Source organism: Geotrypetes seraphini, chromosome 1 (genome assembly GCF_902459505.1).
Source record: "Geotrypetes seraphini chromosome 1, aGeoSer1.1, whole genome shotgun sequence".
NCBI classification, from domain to species: domain Eukaryota; kingdom Metazoa; phylum Chordata; class Amphibia; order Gymnophiona; family Dermophiidae; genus Geotrypetes; species Geotrypetes seraphini.
This window is the reverse complement of record NC_047084.1, coordinates 530,731,631-530,741,044: the sequence shown is the minus strand read 5'-3', so window position 1 is coordinate 530,741,044 and position 9,414 is coordinate 530,731,631. Positions and strand designations below refer to the sequence as shown.

The window sequence follows — 9,414 nt, the reverse complement described above, 5'->3', positions numbered from 1 at the left end:
TCCTGTTCTCCCGGAGGGTCCACAGCACCAGATCAGCCCAATCCCCCAAGGGGAAGCTAGGCCACCTCCAAGCCACATTTCGCTGCTACAGAACAACTCCATGTCCTGCAGACAGCCGGCAAAAGGGCATGCCACCGCAGCAGTGGCGCCATCCGAAGCTACCACCAAGTCTTTTGGACCCCGTCACACGCTGGCTCCCACGTATCCGAAATTCCGTCCATGGACCACCAGTGAAGAAGAGACGATCCCCGGAGACTGCCATCACCAGACCTGAAACAAAACCAAAAGAGCAGCAGCAAACCCCCAAAGCATCCACACCCGATAGAACACCCGTCAGTGGCCTCAGCCCCTACTGACATCCCCACCTCCAGGCCAAGCCCCCCCCCCATCCGGACCCCTGCCCCAGGAAGAAGGAAAAGGAGGAGAAGGAGCCGACTCACCAGGAGACCGCAAGACCATAAAGAAGAGGGAACAAGGCCCTAGAGCAAGGAGCCACCAGAGCGAACTCCCCCACCTGCCACCAAGGCACCCGCCCTCCAACAGAAGGACCCAGCCTCCCTCCGCACGGACACGAAGCCAGCGCGTAAAAGCAGCACCCACGCGCAAGAGCAACTGAGAGGAGCCACAGGGCAGGAAACCCCCCCACTGCAGGGGCCGAGGCAGAATCTGTATCCACCGCGCCCCCAAGCTCCCCCCCAGTCAGGCACAGACTGAGGAACCTGATTCAATGAGGTTAGGTTTCGGTTTTATTTAATTTAATTTTATTATATTGATATTTTAGTATAACATATTGGTACAGAGGAAAAAGGGGGCCATATCCGCCCCACCGCCTCACCACAAGGCCTAGCAGCCGCCCATGAGGCAGTCAAAACAGCGGCCCGGCAACCCTGCGAAGAAACAGGCAGCACACAACGAGCACCCCCACTCCTGCCCCCAGTGATCCAGGATCCTTTGCTAAGGTGGCCGGGAGAGGGGCAGCAAGCATGAGCCCCACTGCACACGCCAAGCGCCGTCCACTTACAACGCTACGAGCGCAGGGGCGCCCCGATCTGTGCCCTCTCGCGCCTGATCCTCTCCCTCTCCCCGCCGACGTGACCCAGAGGAGGAAGACGAAGAAGAGGAAGAAGAGGTTGCAGAGGAGGAAGACAAAGAAGAATCTCCGCCCCCCCCCGTCTCTTTTTACCCTTACCCTTTATCTTCCCCCGGTGTCCCCGAACACTAACCCCAGCCCCTAGGGCCATGTTACCCGTGATCCGGTCGTCTCCAGGTCTGTGTCCGCCTCCAGCCGCTCCCGAAGTGGCGCCTTCCGCAGCAGCCACTGTATCTGGACGCTGCTGGTCTCGAGCATGCTCTCCACCACCGATCTGTGGAATTGCAGCCGTTCCTCCGCTAGACTGTCCCGTATCAGAAGTCCCAGCCATCTCGACAGGTCCTGCAGCGATGTCCTGTGGGAAGAAATCCGAACAGGGACCAGCAACCGGCACAGCAGAAGGGTAGTAAGCCCCGTAGAACCAGCCCCAACATGAGGTCCCCCGCTACTCCCCGACCTCCCAAGCACACCCGGGCCCCCAGGGTAAGGAGGAAACGGAGGAGGGATTGACGCCCAGGGAGTTCCACTCCAGGGTGCGCACCAGGGACCTGTAGACCAGGGAGCCCACCCACCCGCTGGGCCCGTTGGCCCATCCCCCCCCCCATTCCTGATGTCGAAGGGGTACCAGGAACAGCGGCAGACTCGAGCGTATTCCCCCCCAGCCCGATCTCATGAGGGACGCGGGCGCCGCCGCAGGCTCTCTCCTCGGCCCTCCTTCCCCCCTGCAGGCAGGCTCCGGGGCTACCCCTCCCGGGTCCCCGACGGCCTTACTGAGCAGTACCAGTTCTGATTGGATCTCCCCCATCCGATGCAATGAGAATAAAATTAAAAGCCCCCCCAATTATGTTTCTCCCGATCCAGAGGAATAGAGTTGAACCTTCACCCTCTTCTTTTGGAGTAGTATCAGTCCTACTCCTTACCTGAGGCTCGAACCCTCAGCCTCCAGTTGCTAACCCAGCACACAACCCTTGAGCCAACCAGGTTTTCACTGAAAAACATTCAAAGGGTTTTCAACAATTGCCCTTCCCCGTGACTCTCCCGGCCGGCAAGGAACCTGCATTCAGAGCCCCCGACTGTAGCTGCAACGCTCCTCCCCCTTCCAGCGGCAGGGTTCTGCCTTCTGCCCCTGCGGGTCGGCCCCGCACCGCGTCCTGCTACCGGCGCCGCCCCCACTACCTCCCGCGCTATAGCCGCCCGTGCCGATGCACGGGAGCGCCTCGGAGGCAACTGCCTGCCCCCCCCCCCGCAGCCGCACTCACCAAGGGATTTTCGGCCTCGTCGAGGGAGTCGCCTGCCAGGAAGGAAATCTCCGCCGGGTCCGCGGCGGTTGCCTGTGCATGCGCCATGCTCGGCTATCGGCGACACGTGGCAGCGACGAAAAGGTGATTTTTTTTTTTTTTTTTTTTTTTTTTTCTTCCGCTAGCGCGAATCCGACCAGCAGGCAACTTCGGCGGTCCGACACGAGGCAAAGGAAGGTAGGCCTCGCAGTCGAACTCGCACCCGTCGGGCAAGCTGCTTCGGAGGACCCAAACTGTTCGGGTCCTCCGCGAGCCCTGCCTTTTAACCCTTCCCTCCCCCACAATTCCTTTCGGCCGCGACAGCCAATGCGATCCCCTTATCGACCGACCCCCTTTGGGCCCGCTACCCCTACCCCTCCTTCGGCCTAACTAGTCCGATGGGCGATCCGGCGGGCCACCCAGCCCCGCGTTAAGTTCGCCCATCGAGACTAGCTCTTGGGCTTTTTAAACTAAGGGCTCCTTTTTCTAAGCTGTGCTAGCGGTTTTAGCGCACACGCTAGACGCTAATGCCACCATTGAGATGGTGTTAGTTTTCATGCATAGCGCGTGCTAAAAATGCTAGCACACCTTAGTAAAAGGAGCCTTAAGGATACGTCCTCTAATAATGTGGGCTAGATGGAAATTTTTCTTTCTTTTTAGAATAGAAGTTGTTGGGGAATATATGACTTGTAAGAATTGCATTTTGTAAAATTATATTAAAAAAAAAAGGACTCCTTGGAATTCAACCTAGGTTCAAGAAAGCTGGACTTTAAGCCTAAGTGACATTACATACTATATATGCATACGTGCATTCATCAACAGTTTGAAGGAACACTATTTTATATCATTAAAGCTGACATGCAGTCAGAAAGAATTATTGCTTGTTAGTATATTGTGCTGGGAAAGTCGATTTTCCTTTTACAGGCAAATGGAAAGTAAATCAGCTTATGCCATTTTGCTGAGAGGGAAAAAATGTTTAAAATAATGTTGTCAATAGAATGCAATGGTTTTCTTTTCCATCATTTCTGATGTCACTTTGTATACTGTGTTACTGTTGCATAATCTCACCAATGGCATGATTAGTTTATGAATCATTTTAATTTCAAACCTTTTTGAGAAAAAAGATTGAAAAATAGTTGCTTGTTTAATAGTATTGTCTGCCAAAAAAAAGGTACTCATTTTAGTGTGTTTACACCAAAGCTTTATATTCTGCTTTCATCTGTTCTTTATAAATGAGCAATTTGGCATCTCTGTACCAAATATTTTGCTCATGGACACAGTGGACCTTGTTTGCTAAGGTTTGTCTTCTTTTCTAAGCCTTTTGGACGAGCTCAATAAGAGCATAAGAATTGTCACATTGTCCATCAAGCCTAGTATCCTGTTTCCAACAGTGGCCAACCCAGGTCACAAGTACCTAGCAAGATCCCAAGGAGTACAACAGATTTTATGCTATTTATCATAGGAATAAGCAGTGGATTTCCCCAATCCCATCTTATGGACTTTTGTTTTAGAAAATTATCCAAACCTTTTTTTAAACTCCGCTAAGCTAACTGCTTTTACCACATTTACTGGCAACAAATTGCAGAGTTTAAATACATGTTGAGTGAAAAAATATTTTCTCCAGTTTGTTTTAAATCTACTACTTAGTAGCTTCATCACATGTCCCCTAGTCCTAGTATTTTTGGAAAGAGTAAACAAATTATTTTCATCTATCCTTTCCACTCCACTCAGTATTTTATAGACCTCTATCATATCAAGTTCCTTTTTCTCACATGCATCACTTTGCACTTGCTCACATTAAATGACATCTGCCATTTTGATGCCCAGCCTCCCAGTCTCACAAAGTCCTCGCATAATTTTCCATAATCCTCTTGCGATTTAACAAATTTGACCAACTCTGTATCATCAGCAAATTTAATTCTCACTAGTTATTCTCATCTCTAGATCGTTGATAAATATGTTAAAAATCAGTGGTCCCAGCTCAGAACCCTGGGGAACCACTCTAAACAGTGGAATAACTGGAAAAAAAAACTGGAGAAAAAGCCTCAGAATCCCATCAGGAAAAAAACTCTCCTCAACTGGAGAGGGAATTCACTTCATCAACAACAAAACTCCAGTACTTAAAGCATTCTTTAACTGTATATTATTAACTTGCAGTATACTTCTTATGAAACAATTGAAATGATAATGAAAAACTTATCTCCAGAGGACTCTGACTGATCTTCAAGTGTTTGAGATAAAGTTTTTCATTATCATTTCAGTTGTTTCATAAAAAGTATACTGCAAGTTAATAATATACAGTTAAAGTCTGCTTTAAGTGCTGGAGTTTTTTTGTTGATAAAGTGAATTCCCTCTCTAGTTGAGGAGAGTTTTTTTCCCGATGGGGTTCTGAGGCTTTTCCTCCAGTTTTTTTCAGTTATTCCACTGTCTTCTAGCCCATTGTACATTTTTACTTTCTTGATGGTGTATGTATAGTAAAGCAATGGGATTTTGTAAGTACTATTTACCCTTCTCCATTGTGAATATTGACCATTTAAACCTGCTCTCTTTTAACCAGTTCTTAATCCATAATAGGACATTACCTTCTATCCCATGACTTTCTATTTTATTCATTTACCCCCCAACCCCCTCCAAGCCATAGTAGAGGTTTCTACTAAAACCCAGAGTGCTAAATGCTCTGACACTCATAGGAATTCTATGTGCATCGTAACAGCATCAGAGCATCCCAGGCTGTGAAAGAAACCTCTACTGCAGCTTAGTAAAAGAGGGTCTTCATGTTTATACACCACTTATAGCCTACATTCAGGTCCTCATGTATTTCTCTCTAACTGTCCTGGTTGGCTCAAAATTTGACTAATTTACCTGGGACAATGGAGTGTTAAGTGACTTGAACCTGCAACCTCAGGGTGCTGAGGCTGCAGTCCTAATCACTAGGCCTCTCTTCCACTCCTCTTAAAACCTTTCATGAGGTAGTTTGTCAAATGCCTTTAAAAAATCCATATACACAATAATGACTGGCTCACCTTTATCCATATGGTTATTCACCCCTTTGAAGAAATGTACTGTAATAGATTGGTGAAGCAAGACTTAGTCCTTTGACTCGGTTCATATTGGCTTTGTCTGCCCATCCGCAGCAATCACTATATCCTCCTCTCCCCAAAGATCCCACAAGCCTGTCCCATACTTTCCTGAATTCAGGCACAGTCTTTTTCTCTACCACCTCTACCAGGAAACTATTTTATACATTTACCACCCTATCTGTAAAAAAGTATTTCCTTAGATTATTCCTGAACCTAGCACCTCTTAACTTTAGAATTTCCTTTCAATATAAAGAGACTCACTTCATGCTTATTTATGCCATGTACAGTAGGTCTCTATCATATCTCCCCCTCCCCGGTGTGGGTTCCATTACCAACTGCTAGAACAGTTCTCCTTGTAGAGAAACCAGGATCTCCCTATTTCTAAAAGACCCTGCAATAGGGATGCCCAATCAACATCTAATATATTAAAATCACCTATTAAGTAGTACTTCTCCCCCCTTACAAGCTATATGTTGAATGACTTCTATTAAATCTCTGTCCACTTCCCCGGGCATAAAGTTAAAGCTTCAAATGTTCAGGAGCCCCCATCATTAAGGGGAGTAGCATTAAGTTTAGACACTCTCTTTTTTCATGGTCTATTAGTACGAGTGTTTCTGCTCCCTTTTTTGTATATTACCAGTATCTAACCTACATTTTCTTTGGTGAAGACTAAAATAGTCCTACTCCTACATTTCCAGCACCTACCTTTTACATGAATTGTGCCTACAGAGGTGTTTTATGATGCCTAATGTCACTTCTGCCATTAACCATGTTTACAGTGGCATTAGGCATTGCAAAGCACCTCTGTAGGTGCAATTCCAGCACTGCTTTTTAAGGCACCAGTAGGCACCTACATTTTTCTTTTAAGCACATAAGCAGTGCCTCCGCTGGGTCAGACCAGAGGTCCATCATGCCCAGCAGTCCGCACACGCGGAGGCCCATCAGGTCCAGGACCTGTGTAGTAGTCCTCTATCCGTACTCTTCTATCCCCTTTTCTTCAGAAAGTTGCCCAATCCCTTCTTGAACCCCAATACTATACTAGAAACGCCTTCACCGGATCAGACTTTAGGTCCATCTATTCCGGCGACCCGCACACGCGGAGGCCAAGCCAGGTGCTCCCAGATGGAGACCCTGATTACCCATATCCCTCAATGTGATTTTAAATGCATTTTTCTGTTTTAAATGGTGTTTTCAACTTAAGTTAGGCGCCAGTAGGATGCTTACTGGTGCCGAACTTAAGGCACCATTTATAGCAGCCATGCACAATTCCGGTCCTTGAGGGCTGAATCCAGTCGGATTTTCGGGATTTCCCCAATGAATTTGCATGATATCTATTTGCCTGCACTGCTTCCATTGTATGCATATTGATCTCATGTATTTTCATTGGGGAAATCCTGAAAACCTGGCCTGGTGAGGGCCGAAGTTGTGCAGGCCTGATTTCTAGAATCCAGTCCTAAGTTCCAAACAGTCTATAGGTGCACAAAGGGCTGCTCGACATTTAGCGCATGCTAATAGTTAACACACCTTACTAAAAGAATCCTTCAGTAAGGAAAGCTTAAACATCCTTTCTACATTGATCACAGCTCAAAGCAAACAAATACAGAGTTTACAAGTAGAAAAAAAAATTAAAGTTCTTTTGTACAGGCTGCACTTGGATTTTGAAATAATACAAAAGAAATGCATGGTCCTATACTTTAATTTCAAAGAGACCATTCCCCTAATGAACGAAAAAGTTTAAAATAGGCGATTATTATTTAGGAAATCTTTGCAATTATTTTCGATAGTCTCAGTCTCAGTTGCCGTCATTAGTAGGGCAAACTGACAACTTATCAATGGCATATTTATGCTAGCATTGGCATTCCCTGGCAGCCAAGATGTAGGGAAAACATTTTTGAGTGACAACATGTATAGAACACACTTGGTTGCCATCTGGTTATTTACATCAGACGTTGCATAAATTATAGTTCAACCAAAGGAAAAAAACCACTGTTGTCTTTTGCTCTTAACAGGAAATGCTTGGGTGTCAATTGCTCTTTCAGGTAGTTTTATTATCAGAAACATAATTTTCATTTGTACGTCATGCCTGTTATTTTTTTCTCCTCCTTGCCTTTTGATCCAAGCCAGAATAATGCAGGTAACTGATATTACTTGTTATTAAAAAATCTTCTCAGGAAGTTTCCCCTTCTCTTGATTCCCTGACTTTATATTTTAGTTCTATAATAAGTAACCCCACTCCCCCCTTTTACAAAACCACAGAAGTGGTTTATAGTGCAGGCCAGCATGCTGAATACTGTGCACTGCTCCCAATGGGTGTTTGTCCTTCTCCACTGGAAATGCGGTTCCTCTCACCCACCTCCATCCTCCAACAGATCTCTCCTCTGTTTTACTCTCGGGGGGGGGGGGGGGGAGGGGAGGCTGGTTATTCTTTCCCTCCCCTGGAACTCCTCCCTTAACCACTGCTCTTTCACGAGAGATCTCTTTTAACACAACATCCCCTGCTTATTGTACCCCTCTCTCCATGGATCCTGATGGGGGGTTGGGCAAAATGGAAACCCATTTTATTCCAAAACTCCTCCTCCCTTCAATGACATCCACCTATCAATCATCACAGCATTATTACAATATTATTGTCATCCCTCTCACATTAATGTTCCATACTGTATATCACATATATCCTTTCCCTCAACTAGACACGGAAAACAAGTTTTTGGAGAGGTAAGAATTAGGTCAGTAATTCCGGTTCATAGACAATGGCGCGAAAGACAAAAGCGCGCGCCGACAATTGAGCGCAGCGCGCGCCGCCGCACCGCTCTAAATTACAGTTTTTAGGGGCTCCGACGGGGGTTTTTGTTGGGGAACCCCCCCAGTTTACTTAATAGACATCGCGCCAGCATTATGGGGGGTTTGGGGGGGTTGTAACCCTCCACATTTTACTGTAAACTGAACTTTTTCCCTAAAAACAGGGAAAAAGTGAAGTTTTCAGTAAAATGTGGGGGGTTAGAACCCCCCACACCCCCCACAACGCCCCCACAATGCGGCACAATGTCTATTAAGTAAAGTGGGAGGTTCCCCCCCACGCCCCCCGTCAGAGTGCTAAAAACAGTAATTTAGAGCGGCGCGGTGGCACGCACTGCACTCAATTGTCTGGGCGCACCTTTGTCCCGGCGCGCTTTTGACCTGACACCGTAATTCCCAACCCAGTTCTTGAAGATCCCAAACAAATCTGGTTTCCAGAATAACTTCAATAAATAGGCTGAAAAAACCCCAAAACATTTGAAGCCTTAAAGGGCCAGAGCTGGGACCAGGGATCTCCTTGTTTACTAAGTAGGAGGGTAAGGCAAAATATATTTAATGGTTTTAAGAGAAGTAACTGTGAGCAACTGACATATCACTTTCCCACATAGTCCCCATGCAGGTTGAAGCATTTGTTGTATTAATTCAACTAGCTTCTGCATTCCTGCAGAGAAGTTTTTCAACTACTCCCAAAGTCAGGTAAGCACCGTTTCCTTTACTTCATCATGCTTTGTCTATTGTTCTCTGGGTCACAGTGATACACCCATGTCTCATCGCTGGTGACAATTCTCTCCAGAATACTCGGATCATCTTCATACTTTCTCAGGAACTTAGTCGCAACCTCCGTATGCTGTTTCTTGTGCAGATCAGTAAGGGGATCCCATTGTGCGCAGACTTTCCTGTATCCCCAAATCATCATGCATTATGGCAAATGCAGAGCCATAGCTAATATCCAGATTTTCACCCAATTGAAACATCGTTATCCATTGGTCTTCTCTAATCAAGTCATCCAAGTTGTCAATGAGTTATTGTGTGCACAATGTAGATGGGAGATCAGAACAAACCTTTGTCAGTTACATCTGTTCTTCCCATTTTAAACCTTTTTACCCACTCATAAACCTTTAATTGATTCATGGTGCTATTTCCATAATGAGTCAACATCCGATGGTGAATT

The 9,414-nt window shown here is 46.4% G+C and overlaps 1 pseudogene; it reads right to left on the bottom strand.

The window, feature by feature from the left end:
• Window positions 1-8,955: 8,955 nt before the first annotated feature.
• The window catches only part of LOC117369148, an 82,492-nt pseudogene continuing 82,033 nt past the window's right edge, over window positions 8,956-9,414 (bottom strand).